Raw genomic sequence first — 21,946 nt, 5'->3', positions numbered from 1 at the left:
TCGATATTCATATGTATGTGTCTTCCCGATAATTAATCACCCCAGCAGCGCGCTCGACACTCCCTGCAGAACTGAATTTGCACTGACTATTCCTGACCTAATTTACAAAGCCACTGAGGACCAAGGTTCCCTCTAATTTTTTTCCATTCATGTGTGGAACAAATTGTGTTATATGCAGCAAGGAATGTGCAGATGTGCAACCACCCGGAGAAACACATGCTGCTGGCTCTGGGTGTTCTGCAAAATAGCTTGGCAGCACTTGAATCTCTACTGGGTGGCAACCCAGCTTATAGGGAATGCTGCTGAGGAAAGAAACCTTTCTGGTGACAGAGTGCTAACACACGGTGGTCATTTGTAAATAAGAGATGAGAAATAAAGCAAAAGTCTATTGAAATTTTCAATTCCATATTTTGAACAGCATTTTCCCTCAATGTTTGACATTGAAATGTAGCCTCTCTTAAAGCTCTGGACAACTCCAAACAAACATGATTCTCTTATTCTTACTCCCTGTCTTTCATTTCAGAATGACCCTATGTAGAAAATCAACAAAACAGCCCCCAAGAAGGCAGTGCATGTTCTAGAGCCAACCTCAATGTGGGAACTAAGTTAGGATGGAGACCTCTTATGATAGAAATAGATTATTTCTTCCTAAGAAATGAAGTTAAGAGCTTGTTTAACAAATCCTTCTGCCCATTAACCATCCCTTTGTCCGCATCTGCCTAAGATCTGTTTGAGCTATCTAAGCTCACTTCTTGCCTTGTTCAGATCTCCATAGATCTTTATAGAATAGCATCTGTTTCCTCCTGCTTCAGTAGGGAAGAGTGTGGCTTAAGAATTATGTAAAGAAGCCAGGACCCAATCCATACTTGAGGTCCCCGAATTGCTACTGTGACTGTGGCTGCACTTTTCACACTTCAGGAGAGGGAGATTGTATAAGGCATTTTTGGGATGACAGTCCCAGAGATACTTAATATAGAACTCTCCCTGTACTGAAAGCAGAGAAAGCCCTGGGAAGGATTGACAGTACCCAACAGGTCTCTGGAGATTTGAACAGGTCGAAAGATGTGCATGAATTTCAACCATGAATTATGAGGACAAAGACGAAGGCTAGAGTTCTATGAAAATCGTGATACATTGAACAAGCTGTTGACTTGGTTTCTCAGGAAGAAATAATGTTGAAAACATGACTTCCATAAAAGGAGGGAAATCTGGATTTTCCTGAGCTCTGCATGTGTGTATAAAAATACGAAGTTCTTTCATTTTTTTCTGACATGGGGGATAGAGAAAATACTGTGTATTTTAAAATAATTTCCCTAATGTGATGTTAAAAAGAAAATAGAAGTGGATTGTCCTGTTTTGAAAGGTCTGAAACGCTGAATCACATCAGTATAAAACTAATGAGTCTGCTTAGAATATGTGAACAGTACTCAGAATTCCTTATGAAATGTACTAAGTTAACAAGCCCATCTCTGCTGTCCCTCACCAAAGGCTCTTAAGCAAAGTAAGTTATCATGGGATAAGAAGGAAGGTCCTCTCATGGATTTGAAACTGGTTAAAAAGATAGGAAACAAAGGGTAGGAATAAAATGGTCAGTTTTCAGAATGGAGAGAGGTAACTAGTGATGTCCTGCTGAGGTCTGTACTGGGGGGAGGGGGTGGTCCATCCTATTCAACATATTCATAAATGATCTGGAGAAAGAGGCAAGCAGAGAGGAGGCAAAATTTGCAGATGATACAGAACTGCTCAACATGGTTAAGACCAAAGCAGATTGTAAAGAGAAAGGGGACTGGGCAACAAAATTTCAAATGAATTTTAATGTTGATAAATGCAAAGTAATGCACATTGGAAAACATAATTCCAACTATACATACAAAATGATGGTGACTGTATTAGCTATTACCACTCAAGAGAGAGATTTTGGAGTCATTGTGGATATTTCTTTGAAAACAGTCACTCAGTGTGCAGCAGCAGTCAAAAATGCAAACAGAACATTAGGAACCATTTAAAAAGGGATAGAGAATAAGACAGGGAATATCTTAATGCCACTATATAAATCCATGGTGCACCCACATCTTGAATACTGTGTATAGACATGCTTCATCTCAAAAAAGATATCTTGGCATTGGAAAAAGTTCAGAAAAGGGCAACAAAAATGATTAAGGGTTTAGACTGCTGCTATGTGAGGCTTAAGAATTATATAAAGATTAGTAAAACTGGAACTTTTCATCTTGGAAAAGAGGAGACTAAAGTGGGATATGACAGAGGTCTATAAAATCATGACCAGTGTGGAGAAAATACATAAGGAAATGTTTTCTTGTCCCCATAACACATGAACTAGGGGTCACCTAATGAAATGAATAAGTTGCAGTTTTAAACAAGCAAAAGAAAGTATTTCTTCACACAATGCACAGTCAATCTGTGGAGCTCCTTGCCAGAAGATATTGTGATGACCAGGACTTTAACAGGGTTCAAAAAAGAACTGTATAAATTCATGGAAGATAGGTCCATTAATGGCTATAAGCCAAGATGGGCAGGAATGGTGTCCCTAGCCTCTGTTTGTCAGAAACTGGTAATGGGGGGAGCGGGATGGATCACTCGCTGATTACCTGTTCTATTCCTTCCTTCTGGGGCACATAGCATTGACCACTGTCGGAAGACAGGCTACTGGGCTAGATGGACCTTTGGTCTGACCCAGCATGGCCATTCTTGTGTTCCTATTTATTTGTATTATCATAATATAATGAAACCACTAAAACTTTACAACTCTTTTAACTCATTTTGAAATCAAAGAAGGTTGAGAAACTGTAGCTCTTATAGACTCATCTCCATTTTATTATAAATGTAAACTTATTATAGTTGTTTATTAAGGTCCTGATTTTACAAATGGATCCACGCAGATGGCTCTTAAGTCAATGAAGAATCTCTTTGACTTTAATGGGTTGCAGTATGGGTTTGAGAATTTATGTGGATCCTGTTACAGGATCGGAACCTAAAATGCTAAACAATTTATTAGAGAGGAGAAAAGTGTTTGACACCCTTTTACACCAGTGTTTGACAACTTTTAATATAACATGTTTCCACGTTGTAATGTATACAGTGAAAGAACTTAAGAACAATATATCTGTCAGTGACACAGCAAATATTTTCCTTTTCTGTTCTTAAGATGTGTGTGTTAGAAAAATAACTTTGGCTTAATGTTTAGTGAATGGTACATTTCCTATACACAAAAGCAGTGGTCAAAGAGTAAAAAACAACTAGATATCAATTCAGACCTCCTGGAGAGATTTGGAGGTCCCTAAATTAAGTTCAGTGCTCTAACTGCTTTCTACTAACATGTCATCTCACTGCAAGACAGACATTCTGCTGTATTTGCCAAACTTAAAATATTATAATTCAAAGTATAAAAATTAACAATTTTATAGCCGATTTGAATGGATCCAAAAAAAGTTCAGGAATTGATCATGTTCCCATTTTCTCATAGAGTGGAGGTGAAAGGAGTATTCAGATTGTGAAAATACCTGGATCTTTACTTAAATAATTGGGCACCAACATTGTTACTGAAGGTGAATTCTACTCTTAGACTCACATGGTGGATCACTTACCTTTGAATTTTTGTCATGTAGTTTCAGGAGCAAAATTCAGCAATTGTTTTTAAAATGTCCATTTTAACGTGGACTGATTATTATGAAGAGAGAGGCTAAATCCGGCTAGAACTTTGTCTTCAGACTTTTGTTTAAAAGTACAATGTATATCTACATATTGCTTTATTAGTAATATTTTTCTTTTAAAGTGATGATGTACTCAGACATTCCATTCAGTATACTTTAGGATTACTACTGCTCTCCTCAAGTGGCTAAAACTTCTAAAACAGGCTTAGCTCCGTGTGTTAGTACACTGACAAATACATACCACTATGATCCAGAAATATTGGTGCATAGCTGGATAAGCAATAAAACAAATTACCTACATGACAATGTCAATTTATCAAGGGATTCTGGTGCCATCATAAATCCTGAGACATATTTGAATGAATTACTAATGTTACCAGAACATTGGAATGTAATTAAAAATCAGCGTAGTTCCATTGACTTCAGAGGATCACACCAGCTGAGTATGTGGTCCGTATTCCTGGGAACTTTAACATGTATAAAAATTGTGTTGATAGACTTGCTAGTACTTTTCAGCTCTGTATCCCACAGCTAGCATTGGCATGATCAAGTCTTTGAAAAGCCCTTACAACTGTGCTGAATTTTAACAGCTATTTCTTACAAAAAGGAGAAAGAGTTCAGAATGCTACAAATTAAGCCAGTGAAATAAAATGCAAACACTAAACAGCAGCACAGAGGAACTGTTCAAAGAAACAGTTGGTCAGTAACTGGAGTTTTAAAGCTTGCATTTTTACAGCTGACTGGATGGCTTAGATACGCATGAAGCTTCAAGCTATTGTGGAGCAGCCTTGTTTGCCAATTAGAGTTGCTGATGAGGTGGTGCCATGACCTGGGAGAAGAGGGAATGTTTCATGTAGCTCAACATTGTTAACACCCAATGGATATTTTGCCTTTCACTTCAAGGTTGTCCAGGTCCCTCTTCCAAATCTACTGCTATTGCCTTTGTTTTGGGCCTGTCATGGGGTGTATGCTGCCCTGGCAGCCAAGGGAATGCAGTTACTGAGGGCCAGTGCCACTGGCAGTCTCACAAGCAGCTGGACAATAAAAGAACTGGGAAGCAGAAGGACATAGCTGTTTCCAGAACAGCAAGCAGGCTGGAGAAGGAAACTCTAGCCAGCAAGCTGCTGAGAAGCCATTCAGAGAGAGGATGGCCAGATCGGTGGGCTGGAGAAGCCTATAGAAACCAAGGAAAGCAGAAAGGAGATTGGGACACCACAGAAGTTGTTGAGGCTTCATTTTACCTGCCTGGTTTAGGGTCCTGAGCTGGAACCTAGTGAAGTGATTGGGCCTAGGTACCTTTACTGACCCCAGAGAGACCTAAGAACTGAAGGGGTTTCCAGATCCCTCAGAACCAGCTATTCCTGCTAAGTACTACAACATCAAAAATGAACCCATGCTCCTGATGGGACTGAGATAAGCCCATAGCTCACAGTGAGATACCCAGGCAAGAGGACCTAACCAAATGCCCCATCTGCTGCAATGCTGTGCCAAGCCAAAGGGGGTACTGTTACACTGCCATACCACCTAAAAGGGCCCTACTGCTGTAGCTCTCCAGTCTCAGTAGCAGTCTGGTGTTTCCATGGGGTTTGCTCTGGGGGGAGTACCACCCGGTGGAAGTCAGAACATGTCTGCTGTGGGGATTCCAAGCTATGGTGCTTCCTGACTATCAAGAAAGCAGTGCTGTTACACTGGTAGAGAACCACTGGAGAGGGATTCAAGGGAAAGGCTACAAGATGAAGCCAAACCAGATGCTGTTGCCTGGAGAAGAAGCAGCCACTTGCAAAAGATTTCTTGTTAAAAGACTGAGAGCCTGAGCTGTCTACTCCTCAAAATATCTTCTTAGTTGACAGGAGTACAGGGTGCCTAGTTGTTCTGTTGGAATGGTCCTTACATGAGAGCAATCACTGATATAGTAGCCAGACAGTCTTGATGATATCTGGACACCTACCCACCCTAGCTTGCCCAAGGACTGTTGCCCTAAATGAATGCACTGATACAATAGGTCATTCGCCTCTTTTTTCTCTTATAATTATTCCACCTTTCTTTATCAACACAAGATATACTATGTTGTGGCTATATTCTTCTTCTCTGTATATTAACCTCAGGTGCCCCGCACAAGTCAGCAACAAGTAAAATAAAACATTTGTGATATGCTTACAAGAGCTTGTCATTCTCGTAGAAAGTGTAGTGTCTATTTTATTTTGGGGCATCGTTTTGGGGATTTTTTTTCACATATAATGATATTATAATAGATGGAATCTGTTCGAGTTAATCAAATTGTTGGATGGCTGATCCCTATGCCATAGTAAAGGTTAAACAAAAGCCCTTTAAGCTGTTTAAAATGAACTTATTAATAAAAGTGCATATTTATTAATATTTCATGGACCCATTTGCTTTCTACTTGGCTGAAGAGACATGATCCCATTCCTTTAAAATAAACTACAGTAGGCCAGAAATTGTTCCCTGAGCTCCATCACTCCAGGCTGCCAGCATCCTTCCGATAACATAATGAACTCTGCCTCATTCTTTTGATTTTAATAAAAAGGAAATTGCTGCAATAGAAAATTGTCACAGGTACGTTTTCTCCAGATTAGAAAATAAATCTTTCTGTGACTTTGACTCAACATTTTCTTTTCCATTTTCTCAAATGTCATCCTCTAACAAAGTTCTGTTGCAAAAAGACTTAAGTATATGGTTAATTTTAAGCATGTGTACTTGTTTTTTGGGGTAGAGATAGACTCAGCAAGTGTTTAAATGTTAACTGAATTGAGGCCAAAATGTGATTCTCCTCAGTGTTTCTTTTAATAACCCTGGGAGACAAGATGAATAAATGAGCTATATTGATGTTAATTTTAATTCTAGATTTATTATTAAAGTTGTCCAACACTTTCCATTACAAGGCCCTATTTACAGTTACTTATAAATTTGAAAAGCTTTAACAGGCTCAAATTGTCGTGGATAAGATATTTAGAAACTTTCAACCAAAACAATTTAGCCTTTTTCAGAGAAGGTGACACGGGAAAATGCACTATTCAGACCATGATAAATTCTAATCATCACCATTTTCTAGGGAGCTACTTTGAAGCAGGGGCTTGAAATTTGGTATGGGTAGCCTTTGTGTCACAAATGGGATTTTTCTGTTCCCATAAAAATCCATCCAAAATGTGGCCTAGTTATAAATCTGAAGAAAAATTAGAGGAATGCTGAAAGTCACACAAACTCAAAAAGTATGCAAAGAGGCAAAGGAAACATTACCAGGACAAAGATGTCATGAACTCAAAGAATATGAAACCAGAAACAACCATAAAAGTTCATCAAAGAATAAAGGAAATGACTAGATAAAGAAGTTAAGAAAAGGAATTTGCTCCATGAAAACTAAGGATAGCAGATTGTGAGGTGAAACCAACAATATCCTGGAAAGGTGGATTGAATACATGAAGGAACTTTTGACAAGTCACAAACATTTGAATATATAAACATTGAAAGAAGGAAAAATACTTATTATTACAATGTGGGAACTAGGAAGAGTGCTAAACAATAAAGAGAGGTGAAGAATCTGGGGAGATGGCATTGAGAATGAAATGCCATAACCCATGGATGAAAATTAAAAATCTTATCTGCTAATACTTTTAAATCAGATATACACAGAAGAACTTCTGGAGGACTTTAGGAGGATGGTTGAGAATATGAACAATATCAAGTTAAGGATTAGTCAACTAGTCAATTCCCCCTTCTCCCCTCCCCCAACTTGCTGCCTCTATGGCTATGTCTAGACTGCAAGCCTCTTTCGAAAGAGGCTCTTTCGAAAGATACTTTTGAAAGAGCCTCTTTCGAAAGAGAGCGTCTAGACTGCACGTTGAACTTTCGAAAAAGCGGCTTGCTTTTTCGAAAGAAAGAATCCAGTGAGTCTGGATGCTCTCTTTCGAAGAAGCCCTATTTACATTGAAGAACGCCTTCTTTCGAAAGAGGAACTTTCGAAAGAAGGCGTTCTTCCTCGTGAAATGAGGTTTACCGCTATCGAAAGAAAAGCCGCGTTCTTTCGATTTAATTTCAAAAGAATGCAGCTTGAGTCTGGACGCAGGAGAAGTTTTTTCCGAAAAAGGCTACTTTTCCCGAAAAAAACCCTGAGTCTGGACACAGCCTATGAGATAGAGGGAACAAAGGGGGGGAAGGGGTACTTCAAAGTGGCAGCGCCGCAAAGCTGAGCTATGGCTATGGCTCAGCTGTGCGGCGCTGTCCCTTTAAAATGCTAAAGCACCATGGAACCTGGGGTCAGGTGGGGCCTCCCTAACTAATCCCAGGTTCTGAGCAGGCTTCACGGCGCTGCCCCTTTGAAACACCAAGGCTCAGCTGTGCAGCGGCTGCCCCTTTGAAATGCTGCCTCTGCATTTCAAAGGAGTAGCCGTGGAGCCTGGGATCAGCTGGAGACTCCCCAGCTGACCCCGGGCTCCATGGCTTTGAAATGCACAAGAGCCCCTCTGGAAGACTCTTGTACATTTCAAAGGAGGAATGTGGACGTGCGATCCCATCGACTACTTGACTAGTCAATTAACTGCAATTTAACATCCTTCCATCAAACTATAAGCCTGATTGGTTTTATTTTTTAAATCATTGGTCCACAGATACAGCAACATCTCGAGACAAGAATTTGGCACAAGTAGGCAGGAGGGAGGCATTTTTTCCCCTCGGGATGTTATACAAACATGTAATGGAAGTGCAAAGGAAAATTTATGTGTGCTTTGTAGATTATGAGAAAACATTTGATAAAATCCGACACTATAAGATGATATATGTTACTGAAAATGTAATATTGGCTCTTGAGATATACTGTTCATTAAAAAAACACCTGCATTGGGGACAGAAAACAGCAATCATAAGAAACAATGAACTATCTGAACATTGCAGCCAGGGGTGAAAGTAATTTTAAAATCTTCCCAGGACAGGGGCCTGGCTCTGGGCCCCAAGAAGGGGTGGGACCTTGGGCAAAAGGAGACGGGTTAGGACTCACTTTCCCCAGCCAGCCCTTCAGCACTTTGCAGTGCATACCACGTGGGGCTCTGGTGGTGATTTAAAGAGCCCAGAGCTATGGCTACTGACATGGAGATGGCAGCCTAGGGTCCAATGGGCCTTTTTAAATTGCCAGGCCCCAGGGCAACTCCCCTTTTACACCCCCTGATCAGTGGCCCTGCCCCCAACTCCATTGGTGGCCATGACGGTTGGGTCTGGCAGTGTTGCCTCAGGAGCACATTAACATCATTGCCCCTTTTGCCAACCCTTGCCCCTGGTGGCAGCACTTTAATGTCACCTATGCACAGACAGCACTGGTGGCTACTTCTTACTGGTATTAGGATGTTAAATTTAGATTAATTAACTAATTAAGATTTCCATCAACTATTCAATTAGTATTTAAGGGTGCCTCCACCTTTGAACTGTAGCAAGAGCCCTGCAGGCGGAGACTGCTTCAGTCCCTGCTTGTGCTATTTCTCATGGTGCCGCTACCTCCTCTGCCCCCCAGAAGACGGTGCTGAAGGGAACCAGCTTTTAAGCTGATAGAGGCAGCAAGTGGGGGGAGTGACTAGTCCCATCACTCATCTACTAGTTGCTTATATCCCTAATTAGTACACCATACCGGTCCATATTGGCCCACTTTCGTGCCTGGTTGCAGCATCAAGGAAGGTGTACATCGAAGCTGCATTCTATCTGTGCAACTATTTAACATTCATGTAGATGGTATTTTGAGGCACGTTTTAGAGGATATCAGCCAGAGTGGAAGCAACTAGTCAACTAGTGTGTCAACTATCCGGTAAGCTTTTTCTTATCGACTTATCGACTAGTCGTTTAGTTGCTTACATCCATATACCTATCTAATCCATGTCTCCATTCCTAAGGTTTCTCATCCCAGTCTCATTTCACCACTCTGGATTCCCTGTCTCAGTCTTCCACCTACTCCCAGTCTCCTTGCCCAACTATTTCTAATTATCCCTCCCCAACTCTGCCCTTCCTGGCTCCTCATCTGATCTCTCTCTGACTTCCTCATTTGCCTATGAGCTTGCTTGAAAGCATGGTTGCTGGAAGCAAGTTTTCCTTTTTTTTGCGGAAGAGCAGATGCACTCTTTCAGAAGCCCTGTCTTCCTCCTTCCACGAGGAAGAAGGGCTCTTCCAAAAAAGGAGGACTTTCCAAAATTTGGCCCAGTGTAAATGGGCCAAATTTCGGGAAAGACACTTCCAAAAAAATTATTGGAAAAGGGTACACAAATTGTGGAGTGCATTTGCGTACCTTTCTCCAATAGATCAGTATAGTCTACTCTAGACATAGCCTAAGACAGCTGAATGATGCCTTAGAGAATTTGAAATTTATCCCAGTTTCTCCCTTGAGATATTCTATGAAATGTAATTCATTAGTGTAATTAATTAGTGACTTGCATTTTCATCATTTTCTGGGTACCTGACTTGAGACCTTGCAACTGAAATCAATGGGAATTGTGGTTTGAATATAAAATGTGCTATATAATGCAAAGTCCCCTGAAAAATCAACTCATGGTTCATCAGATTGGAGAGACAGAAATAGCGGGTATTTGTACATTAATTTTGCTGTGCCTCAGCAACTTATTGGTAAAATGGAAAAATTTATAGCCTCCCATCTCACAGAAACATTGTGTAAGTTAATTCACTAATGTCTGTGAAGCACTCAGATACTACAAAAATGAACTCCATAGACAAGCATGTGTGGAAATGAATAATTCTGACTTCAGAGCAGGTTTGAATAGTGTGCACTATTCAATATAAAACAACACATAATATCGACTGGTTGCTGTTTAAGATGTGAGTGCTGTTCCATCTGTGTATTTCCTAATTTAATTCTGACATTTCCTAACTTTTGAGTGCTTGACTTTGCAACCTTAATTCTAATAACATTTTTGTGCATTAACTATATCTGTATACATTTAATTTTTATGTGATGGAGGGGGTTGAGAGACTCTGCTATTTCTAAATTTTTCCAGGTAGATGTCCCTCTCACAAGGAGGTGTGTCCATCATTAGCAGAGAGAAGGGTCAGCAGTATCCACTGGGGCAGTAGATTTACTAGGTATTGAATGAGGCCCTGGTGGATCGGGGCAGGGACTTGTCATTGGAGGGTTCCCACAGACTGCAACTTGCTTTCTGAAAAAGATCCACATGGAAGCACCAACAGGGAAATATTAATGAGCAAGGCTACAGGACCCTTAATTATGATCCAACATATGACATTTTATTAATTATTGGGACCAGGAAACATATATGCAGCCTGTATGTAACACTGTACAAGCAGGAAATACTGTTCACGATTCTATAATTTTTATTTAGTAACACTTGACACTCCTTCGCTTGAAAATGCTTTGAATGGGTTGACACAACTTGACTGTTTTTAGATGAACACAAGTGTTCTTGAACTACAATGGGACTATGAAAATTAATGTACATACCACTGCACGGTTGCTCACACAGCTAAAGAACAACTGTTCCTGATGTGCTAATCTGTGACTCACGGATATGTGTTCCAACCACTGCTAGTCAAGTGGAGATGCTAAATGAAGGGGCCAAACATTTAAAAGAAGTAGCTTTATTAGAAAAGTTGTCCATGATTAGTGTGCTTTAAAAAACAAACAAAGACGCTCCTACAAGAGTTGGGAAGCATTTGAATAGAATGACAGGATATATACTGGTGTAGTCATGCTGATTTTCTCAAGGCATTGTGTCAACAATAAAATAGTAGTCAACAACCCTTGGAAGAGCTGTCAAAAGATACAAGTCAGGCTCCTGAGACTCATTTAAACGCAACTTCTCTTCAGAAAAATATGAAAAAACTGTGGAAACAGCTTTCATGGCACACTTTTGGAAAACTCTGCTTGATTGGTTCAAAGTGACCAGCATCCATCTATAGAATATTGATAGACCAAGATTTAAATACTGCTGTTAATTTACTGCACTCCCTGGAAACTAGTTTTTGCAACTTTGTGTGACCATTTGAGGATTTTAAATTTAATGCAAAGAAATAGTGCAGTGCTGCTTCTCACTCCTATCAACAAGAGATCTAAATAAGTTCATGGAGGATAGATCCATCAATGGCTATTAGCTAGGATGGGTGGGAATGGTGTCCCTAGCCTCTGTTTGCCAGAAGATAGGAATGAGCGACAATGGATGGATCACTAGATGATTCCCTGTTCTGGTCATTCCCTGTGGGGAAGCTGGCATTAGCCATTGTCAGAAGACCAGAGTTTGAGCTAAATGGACCTTTGCTTTAACCCAGCATGGCCATCCTTATGTTCTTATGAGAATTGTCATCCTCATAACAGAGAACAAGTTGACAATGACTCTGAAGAGATAGCATCAGTACTTGAAGGAAGCCAACAATTTTTCATTGATTTTTTTTTAAATTGACAAATGTACAGCTTCTTTGTATCGCCAACTAGAGGCTTACAATGAACAATGTTCTGTCTGAACATTTCCAAGCCCTGTTTAAACTTGGTTTGCTGGATGTGAATCCTTAAAACATGGACCAAAATTGCCCTGATGAACTCTTTCAGTTCTTTGTAATAAGTGAGACAGAAGTTACCATACAGCATTGCATCAGATGCTATGGCACAGTTGTCTTTAGTCTCACTTCCCAATGTTGACATTGCCCAATTGACTCTACCTATGACAAACAGTAAAGGAATAGAAGATATATGCTTTAAATCAAGTATTTGACTATGGATCCTGCATGAATACTATGGCTACGTCTAGATTGCATCCCTTTTCCGTAAAAGGGATGCAAATTAGACGTATCGCAATTGCTAATGAAGCGGGGATTTAAATCTCCCCCACTTAGCATAAAAATGGCTGCTGCTTTTTTTCGGCATGGAGCTTTGCCGGAAAAAAGCGCCAGTCTAGATGCAGATCTTTCAGAAAATAAAGCCTTTTTCGAAAGATCCCTTATCCCTCTTAAAATAAGGGATAAGGGATCTTTAGGAAAAGGCTTTATTTTCCGAAAGATCCGCGTCTAGACTGGCGCTTTTTTCCGGCAAAGCTCCATGCAGAAAAAAAGCAGCAGCTATTTTTATGCTAATGAAGTGGGGGAGATTTAAATCCCCACTTCATTAGCAATTGCGATACGTCTAATTTGCATCCCTTTTACGGAAAAGGGATGCAATCTAAACGTAGCCTATAGGATTGGCAGGGGTGGTACAGGAAGGGAGCTCTTTATATTATCTGTGAGCTCTTGACCTAATAACTAATTTTATTTATTTTCTACCTGACGCTCACATACTACAGCAATAGGCACCCAACCAACCATTGAGGACTGATTTTTGCCACCCTGTTTTTACATTGAGTAGCATCTTCATGAATGATTGGCAGAACTGGGCCCTAAATGAATGTTTCTCTATTTCAGATTTAAAATGATCATTCTTTTTGTATTGTTTAAAGGGGATGCTGTAAAGTTTCAATAAAAGAACTAGATATGTTCATGGAGGACAGGTCTATCCACAGCTATTAGCCAGGATGGTCAGGAGTCAATCCCCTACTCTGAGTGTCCCTAGCCTCTGTTTGCTAGAAGTGGGAAGCAGATAGCAGGGGTTAGATCACTTGACGATTACCTGTCCTGTTCATCCCCTCTGGGGTACCTGGCATTGTCTCTGTTGAAAGACAGGATACTGGGTTGGATGGATCATTGGTATGACCCCGGATGGCTGTTCTTATCATTTTAAATTATATCGATTGTAATAATTGTGAGAGGTGCTATGTTAATAGCATTGGAGGCTGAAAGCTCCATCGTTCATCAAAAGACCCAGTACAACCTGGGCAGCCGCACTCAAATCATCCATCTAAGGGTGGAGCAACAAGTTTCATTCTTCTGCAGAGACTACTAAAGAGGATTAAAGTTTTCAGATGGTGCCTGTTGTTCTGTGATCTCACATTATTTTGGGATTCTTGCAGGTCAAAAAGTGGATGATTCATCTTCATTCTTTCGTGAACTTCATGAAATAGCTGCCGACTCACTCTGATCTTCAGCTAATGCCTAATAGCTCATTCTGCCCTTTACTAATCCAATAACATTCTGTCAGTGTTGAGAACTAGGGGATCATATCATTTCAGCCAGTCTAGAGGGAAAGAAAAAGGCTCATACGAAGTGATTATGGAGTTATCTACTGAAAGCCAGATGGAATGAAGGAAGGGAACCGTGCCATTACAGTTCAGCAGAGAAAGCTGAGATAAACAGAATTTCTCTTCCACTTTAGGAGAAGAGATAGGTGGAGGACGTTAAGTTTGTTTGTGCAGAACCCCACTTTAGATAAGTTTTGCAAAACAGAATTAGAATAATTCAGATCTGGATTCAATTTTATTGAGACGATTAAAGTTTTGGTTGGGAGTCTGGATACAAGCTTGTAATTTTGGCCATCTTTGTAGTGTTCAAAGGAAAGTTGTTGCTGTACATGGTGGTTTTGTTTTTCACAAAACCTCATCTTTCTGATTTTGGTTTTACCAAAGCAGGGTGACTCCAGTGTTGATTCCAATTGATCCCCACCGCCACATTTGGAAGGGATTCAAATTCAAGATTCTGATTCAGGGGTGGGCAATAATTTTTCATGGGGGGCACACGCCAAGATTTTGGTAAGTGGTCAAGGGCTGCACTTTTCTATGGAAGGAACGTGGAACCTATGATGGAGGTTGGCTGCAGAAAGGAACTTGGGGTAGCAGACTGGAGTGCAGAAGTGAGTGTGGGGTCTGAGAGGGAGTTGGGGTGAAAGAGGGGTTTTTGACCTGAGAATTGGGGTGCAGGGTCTGGGAGGGGGTATGGGTGCAGGAGAGGATCCTGGCCTATGGGAGGGGTGTAGGATAGAGTGCAAGATTCTGGAGGGAGCTGTGACCTGAGGAAGGGGGTATGCAGAGGGTTTGAGTGGTAAATTGAGGTGGGTGGGGTGGTGAGCTAGGGCAGGGTGCTGGAGTGTGTGGGTGAGGGGTACCTGGTGCAGGCTCTGGCAAAGAGGAACTTGCCTAGGCGACTCCCAGCCAGCATCCCAGCAAGACCCTTAGGCAGGCTCTCTGCCTGCAGCAGCCCCACGCTCAAAATGGCTGACTGCTCCATGTGGCTCTTGGTGCAGTGCGCTAAGAGGGGAGGTTTCATGTGCTGCCCCTCCCCCAGGATAATCTCTCAGCTCCCATTGGCCAGTTCTGTGGGACTGCTCTGTGCCTGAGGGTCCCGGTAGAGTGGGCTGCAGGCCAGATTGAAAGGTTTGGTGGACTGGATTGGGTCCATGGGCCATATCTTGCCTACCCCTATTCTAGTCCATGTCCTTTTCGCCACATAAGCATCAGGGGAAAAGCAAACTTTGTCCTGTGGAATGAGTGGGAACCAATTAGGCCCACATGCTGGCCCAGCAATAGAGCTAAGGATCCCAAAGCAAATCTTGGCACCCATTATTTGCCCTGACTGGCAGAAGATAATGTTTCATGCAATTGACCTCTGGAAACCTGGAAGGAGAAATGCTTTTTGCCATGACAAGCAATAGATAAACAATTGTATTTGTGGAAGGAAATGACTTGGCTAGTGGCCACTTGAAAATTCTCCTGTTTTCCACACTAAATGCATCTGCACATTGTAGAAAATCTGGCTTGGACTCTCTGATCAGTTTGGGTTTTACCACCCATCTGTCACAGTGGTGGAATAGTGGCGGGACTCAAAGGCCCACAGGAATTGAAGACAACACACCCAAGGGAGGAGATATTAGTCCTTTAGTATGGGGCATTTATAGGAAGCTCAGATGCTAAAGTATTAGAAGAGTTACCACTATATGATGGTAGATGGTGAGAGTTCATGTGGCTTCATGCCTTATAGGGATTTTACACATTTTAAATTTTAGTCTATGTCTACTCTTGCACTTGATTGACAAAAGTTTATCTGTTCACAGGTGCTTAACTCCTCTAACTCCATCAATGACAAAATTTTGCCTTGGTAAGTGGAAGTGTGAATGCTGCTTTGTTGGCAGGAGCACTCTGCTGCCTACAATGCAAAATTGTGGTGGAAGTATTTTGTCAACAAAAGTGCCAACAAACAGTGTTCATACATGCTGACTTTCAATGGCAGGGCTGTATCAATGTAGCTTTGTTGCTAAAAGCTGTTTAGTGTAGCTACACCCTTAGGCTACATCTAGACTGCATCCCTCTGTTGACAGAGAGATGTAGATTAGGCACATCGAAATTCCTAATGAAGCAGGGATTTAAATATCCTGAACTTCATTAGCATAAACATGGCTGCCAGGTGTTTTTTTTTACATGGAGTTTTTTTGAAACAAAAAAAATGGCAGTCTAGATGTGGATCTGTCAAAAATAACCCCTTTTTTGACAGATCCTATATTCCTCAAAAAAGGTTTATTTTCAACAGATCTGCATCTAGAATGCCGGATTTTTTTTAAAAAAAACAACTCAGTTTTGAAAAAAAGCGGTGGCCATGTTTATGCTAATGAAGCACAGGATATTTAAATCCCTGCTTCATTAGCAATTTCGATGTGCCTAATCTACATCTCTCTGTTGACAGAGGGATGCAGTCTAAACGTAGCCTTAGTGCTTCCTTGTGTCTTACAGCTCTGTTCTACTGTGAGTGTGAAGGACTCAGAGATACAATTGGTGATATGGAGCAAGAATCACCAATTCTTGCTTTTATCTGCCACCATTACTTTAATAATGGCCTAACACAAATGGACCTTGACGAGGTTGGAACCCATAAGCACCGCTGTGTCATACAAAAGACTAAGCCTTGGTGCTGTATACTATTTTGGTCTAATATTGCTTAGTAGGTTTAGTGTGTGGCCAGTGAGTAGTGTAAGTCACCTGTGATATACAAACAATCACACTAGATGGTCTGGTGAGCACTCCTGGTCTTAAACTCTAGTCTCTATAAATAGTATCAGGTAGATTTAATCTTAACAGAGACTGAGTAAATAGGGAAAGCAGTCTTCTCTTGAATGTGCAGCCAAACCCCAGATAAGGCACTGCTCACACGAACACATCGACTAGAGACAAACACAGTCAGAATCCCTAGAGACAAACACAGTGAGAATTTTAAAAAACAACAAATAGTCTGATAGCACTTTAAAGACTAACAAACTATGAAGATGGTATCATGAGCTTTATGGGCACAGCCCACTTCTTCAAATGACCGGAGTGTTGGATGTCCAGAACCAGAATTGTCACTAGAGTCTTGGACTAGGTCCGCACGATAGCCTTTTTTTTTAAAGAAAAAGCTACGCAAATTGTGCTCCACAATTTGTGTAGCTTTTTTCGATTGCTTTTCTGGAAGAGGTTTTTCTGCCATTTGGCCCAGTCTAGAATGAGGTATAAAGGTATACAGCACGTTCTCTCTTCCACAAAAAAAATACCTCTGGTATCCCAGAAAACCCCAGCAGTCTAGACGAACCCTTGAACACAGCATCCTCTGATGAAAGTCTGCCGGCCTACAAGTCTCAGGAGGTAACCATGTTAGTCTGTATCTGCAGTAACAATGAGGAGTCCTCTGGCACCTTAAAGACTACTAAATTTATTTGGGCATAAGTTTTCATGGGGTAAAAACCACTGCATCAGATGGATAGATGCATCTGATGAAGTGGCTTTTAACCCACTAAAGATTCTGCCCAAATAAATGTTAATCTTTAAGGTGCCGCTGGTCTCCTATTTGTTTTGTCATCAGACAGTAACTTCTGAACATCCTGTACTTTATTTTATGACCAAAGAGGCACCAGACCATATTTTTCACAATTTGTTTTGTCTGTGGAATTCATTCCGTTATTGGCTCGTTTCAGGTTAGTACCGTACTTACACAATGACTTGTCACTCTGTTATCCACTGGGAGGAACGAAGCGTGCGGTCTTATAGGAACACATTACATGGTTAGTGGTAGCTCTGTATGTTTAGTGGAAGTACTCCAGCAATTTTTTCCAGAATATTGGGGTTGGCAAAATTATAACATCAAACATGTGGTGTTTAATGTTTTATGTAGCAAAGAAACTAAGCTTTACCACCGCAGGGTTAAGAGAAATTACATGTGATTCCTGCTTCAGTTACACCCTGTGGCTTCATACCTATGAAGGTCCAGATTGTGGCCAGTTGCTTTGCTGCTGAAAGAGGATGGGGAGAGTACAGTGAGCCTCCCACAATTGTGCTCTGTTCTGCAGCTAGACACAGCCACAGTGCTTACATTCTGTGATGCTCAGGGACCCCTTCCTCTGTGCTCTGACTGAGGAGAGGAGCTGTATGGAGAGAAATGGGTATCACAGCCTCACTCTCTTAGGGTATGTCTACACTACAAAGTTAATTCGAACTAACAGACATTAGTTCGAATTAACTTTGAAAGGCGCTACACTAGTGCTCCATTACTTCGGACTTAATTTGAACTAGGTAAACCTCATTCTACGAGGACTAACGCCTAGTTCGAATTAGCTAGTTCGAATTAAGGGCTGTGTAGCCACTTAAATCGAACTAGTGGGAGGCTAACCCTTCCCAGCTTGCCCTGGTGGCCACTCTGGCCAACACCAGGGAAACTTGTCTGCCCCCCTTCCCGGCCCCGGAGCCCTTAAAGGGCCACGGGCTGACTACACAGTTTGTGCCAGTTGCAAGGCTGCCAGCACCCAGCCAGCAGACCCTGCACCTGCCACGCCATGAGCCAGCCACCTGATGCCACCCAGCCCTCCACCTCTTCCTGGGACCAGCCTGGCGGCTCCCAGGAGCCTGCCCGGGGCTGCAAGAGGCGGTCGCCCGCTTGGTCTAGTGCGGAGATTGTGGACCTCATCGAGGTATGGGGGGAAGCCTCCAATGTCCACGATCTCCGCACTAGCCACAGGAATGCAGCTGTCTACGGCTGCATGGCTGACAGCCTGGCCGCCAGAGGTCACCAGCGGAAAATAAAGGACCTGCGGCAGTCCTACTCCCGGGCCTGCCTGCCAGGGGCTGACCCGGAGGCCTGCCCCCACTTTCTGGCTCTGGACTGCATCCTGGTGGCTCATGCCATCCCTGCCTCCCGGGTGGTGATTGACCCCGGGGCAGAGGGACCACTCCCTGACACCGAGGAGGAGGAGGAGGATGCCAAGAGCCAGGAGCCTGCCGGCAGCCTGCCCAGGACCCAGGACCCAGGACCCCCGAGGCACCCCACTGAGCTGCTTCCCTGTGTCGTCCGAGGCCGGGGAGGCCTCCACATGTGAGTACCATCATGCTCCCCTCAGCCACAGCACCTGGGCTTGCAGGGCGCACCACCCCGCCTGCAGCAGCCGCCCGTGCCCGGGCCAGCAGGAGAGCCAGGAACCAGGAGGACTACCAGCGGCGGCACTTCCGCTTCCTGGATCACCAGCTCCGCACCCACTGGGTCCAGGAGGACCTTCGGCTGCACCAGCGGAGCTTGGAGGCGCTGGAGGAGCAGGGCCGTACCCTCAGAGGCCACCTCCAGAGCCTCCTCGACCGGTTCCTGCTTCCTCCTGCTCCTGCTCCCCCTGCTCCTGCTTCCTCCGCAGCCCCCGTCCCTCCTACCCCAACCTCCACACCCATTCCCCCCCGACGCCCCCTCACCCTCAGTGTTGCAAGACAGGAGAGGCAGCCGGACCCCCACCCCTGAGCTTTCCTTTCCCTTCCTCCCTTCCACCCCCTTCCAGCTCCCTCGTCCCAGGTTTCCCCCTCCCCTCTCTCACACTCACTCCTCCGTCCCCCCACCCCACTTATGTTAAATAAAAAGAGATGTTGTTTGCCAAAACAGGTGTCTTTATTTTACATTAGGAAGGGTGGTTAGGAAGGGGAAAAGTGAAGGTGGAAGAAGGCCCCAGTGGGGCATGCAGGGAGAGTTCAGTCCTCCTCCTCCTCCTCCTCCACCAGGAAGCTCTCCCGCAGGGCTTCCCAGATCCGGACAGCCCCCCGGTGGGCTTCCCGGACACCGGTGGTGTGGGGCTGAGCGTAGTGGCCAGCCATGCGGTCAGCCTCAGCCATCCAGGCTGGCAGGAAAGCCTCCCCCTTTCTCTCACACAAATTGTGCAGCACAGAACATGCTGCCACTACAGGAGGTATATTGTGCTCAGCGAGGTCCAGACGGGCGAGGAAGCATCGAAAGCAGGCTTTCAGTCGCCCGAAGGCCCCCTCCACCATGATGCGGGCCCTGGTGAGCCTGGCATTGAAGGCCTGGCAGGAGGGATTGAGGTGCCCCGTGTAGGGCTTCATCAGCCATGGCTGTAGGGGGTAGGCGGCATCCCCCACCAGGCAGACGGGCATGTCCACGTCCCCGACCCTGATGTGGTGGTCAGGGAAGAAGGTCCCGGCCTGCAGCCTATGACACACGGAGGAGTTGCGGTACACCGGTGCGTCGTGTGCCTTGCCGGACCAGCCCACATTAATGTCTTTGAACTGTCCCCAGTGGTCACACACGGCCTGCAGGATCACGGAGAAGTACCCCTTGCGGTTGAGGTACCAGGAGGCCTGGTGTTCCGGGGCACGGATGGGGATATGCGTCCCATCGATGGCCCCCCCCCGCAGTTGGGGAAGCCCAGGGTGCCGAACCCCCGGATGACGGCGTCCGGGTTGGCGAGGCGGACCACCCTGCGGAGCAGCACCCGGTTGATGGCCCTGACCACCTGCAGAGAGACACAGCAAAGCGCGAATCAGTGGGGCGCCCGGGTGGCTGGGAGTGTTCATGCCCTGGCAGTGCCCCGTGCCCCACTCCCGGAAGCAACCCCCCCCCCCCCCGGGCGGCGTGTAGTGTGGCCGGGAGAGACCGGTGTGGGGCACTTTTGCCTCCTCTCTCCCCCCCCTTTTTCCCTGGGGCGGCCCATCCCCTCCTTGCAGCCCCCCTCCCTCTCCGGTCCAGTGGCCGATGAGTGCCGTACCTGCATGAGCACTGCTCCGACGGTGGATCTCCCCTTGCCGAACTGGTTCCCGACGGATTGGTAGCTGTCTGGCGTGGAGAGCTTCCATAGGGCGATGGCCACCCGCTTCTGGAGGGGGATGGCGGGCTTCATGCGAGTGTCCCTTCTGCGCAGGGCAGGGGCGAGCCACTCGCAGAGCTCCAGGAAGGTGTCCCTCCTCATCCTGAAATTCTGGGTCCACTGTCAGTCTTCCCAGTGCTCCAGGATGATGCAGTCCCACCAGCCGCTGCTGGTGTCCAGACGCCAGATGCAGCGGGGCACGCCGGTGTCCGGGTGCCGCCGCGGATCCTCCATGGCCCCCAGGGCAGCCAGGCAGAGAGGCAGAGGGCTGATGTGCACCAGTTGGTGCCAGGCAGCCTCTAGCCATTGCTGGCAGTCTTGCAGCAGCAAGTCCAGAAAGTGCACCAGAAGGTGCAGGGCGAGCTCTGGCTCCACGTTGCCACCTGTGGCGGCCCCCCCGAAGGGAAGCACCGACACAGACAGGCACAGAGACCAACGCTTTGCTGTCCCTCAGCGAGGTTGGCAAGCAAGCGGAAAAGCTGAGAACCGGCTGTCCGGGGGGGTCCCTTTAAGCACGAGCCTCAGATAGCCTCAGACAGCAGCCACACAACGCAACTACTGACCTGATGCCCTGCCAAAACCAGTTTCAGCTGCCCTTAAATGCGCCCCTGCGTCCAATCAGTGTGGATGCGCTAGTTCGAATTAGCAAAAGGCTAATTCGAACTAGTTTTTAGGTCTAGCTGCGCTAGTTCGAATTAGCTTAGTTCGAATTAACTAATTCAAACTAAGTTAGTTCGAATTAGCGCTGAAGTGTAGACATACCCTAATAGCCACAGGAGCGGTGATTTAATGTACTACTAGTAGGTATGGCTGGCTGATGTCTGTGGGTTGCTCTTTGTTTACTGTGTCTGGTTTTGGTGAATTTTGTCAAGCCTATTTCTCCTTTTGCCATGAAACCAGCTGTTTTGCAAGTAAAACATCCCAGGCGTAGTATGTCAGTAGTCCACACCATCAGATTTTAAACTGGTGGCACCACAAATAAAAATAAAGACACAGTTCTTAGTGCTATTTATGGTCCAGCTCATTAAGGTGATTGCTGCTGTTACATTGTGCTAGTCTGTTTCCCTTTTCTCTTCTCACCCCAAATCAAGATGCAGTAGAGGAAGAGATAAGGAAGTTCTGACATTCATATCTGGATTTACATTTAGCCTTCTTTAGTGTTTGGATCCAAAGCTCCAATCTGGGACCAGTTATAATTTCTGTTAATGAAATATATGTATTTTCTACTTCACGTATGACAGAAAATAGACTTCATTTCAGAATATTTTAGCTGTTGTTTGGACCATCATTCCTTAGTGTAAGGAATAGA

This window comes from Pelodiscus sinensis, chromosome 2 (genome assembly GCF_052426305.1).
Source record: "Pelodiscus sinensis isolate ZL-2025 chromosome 2, ASM5242630v1, whole genome shotgun sequence".
Lineage (NCBI taxonomy): Eukaryota > Metazoa > Chordata > Testudines > Trionychidae > Pelodiscus > Pelodiscus sinensis.
Note: the sequence above shows the minus strand (reverse complement) of the source record.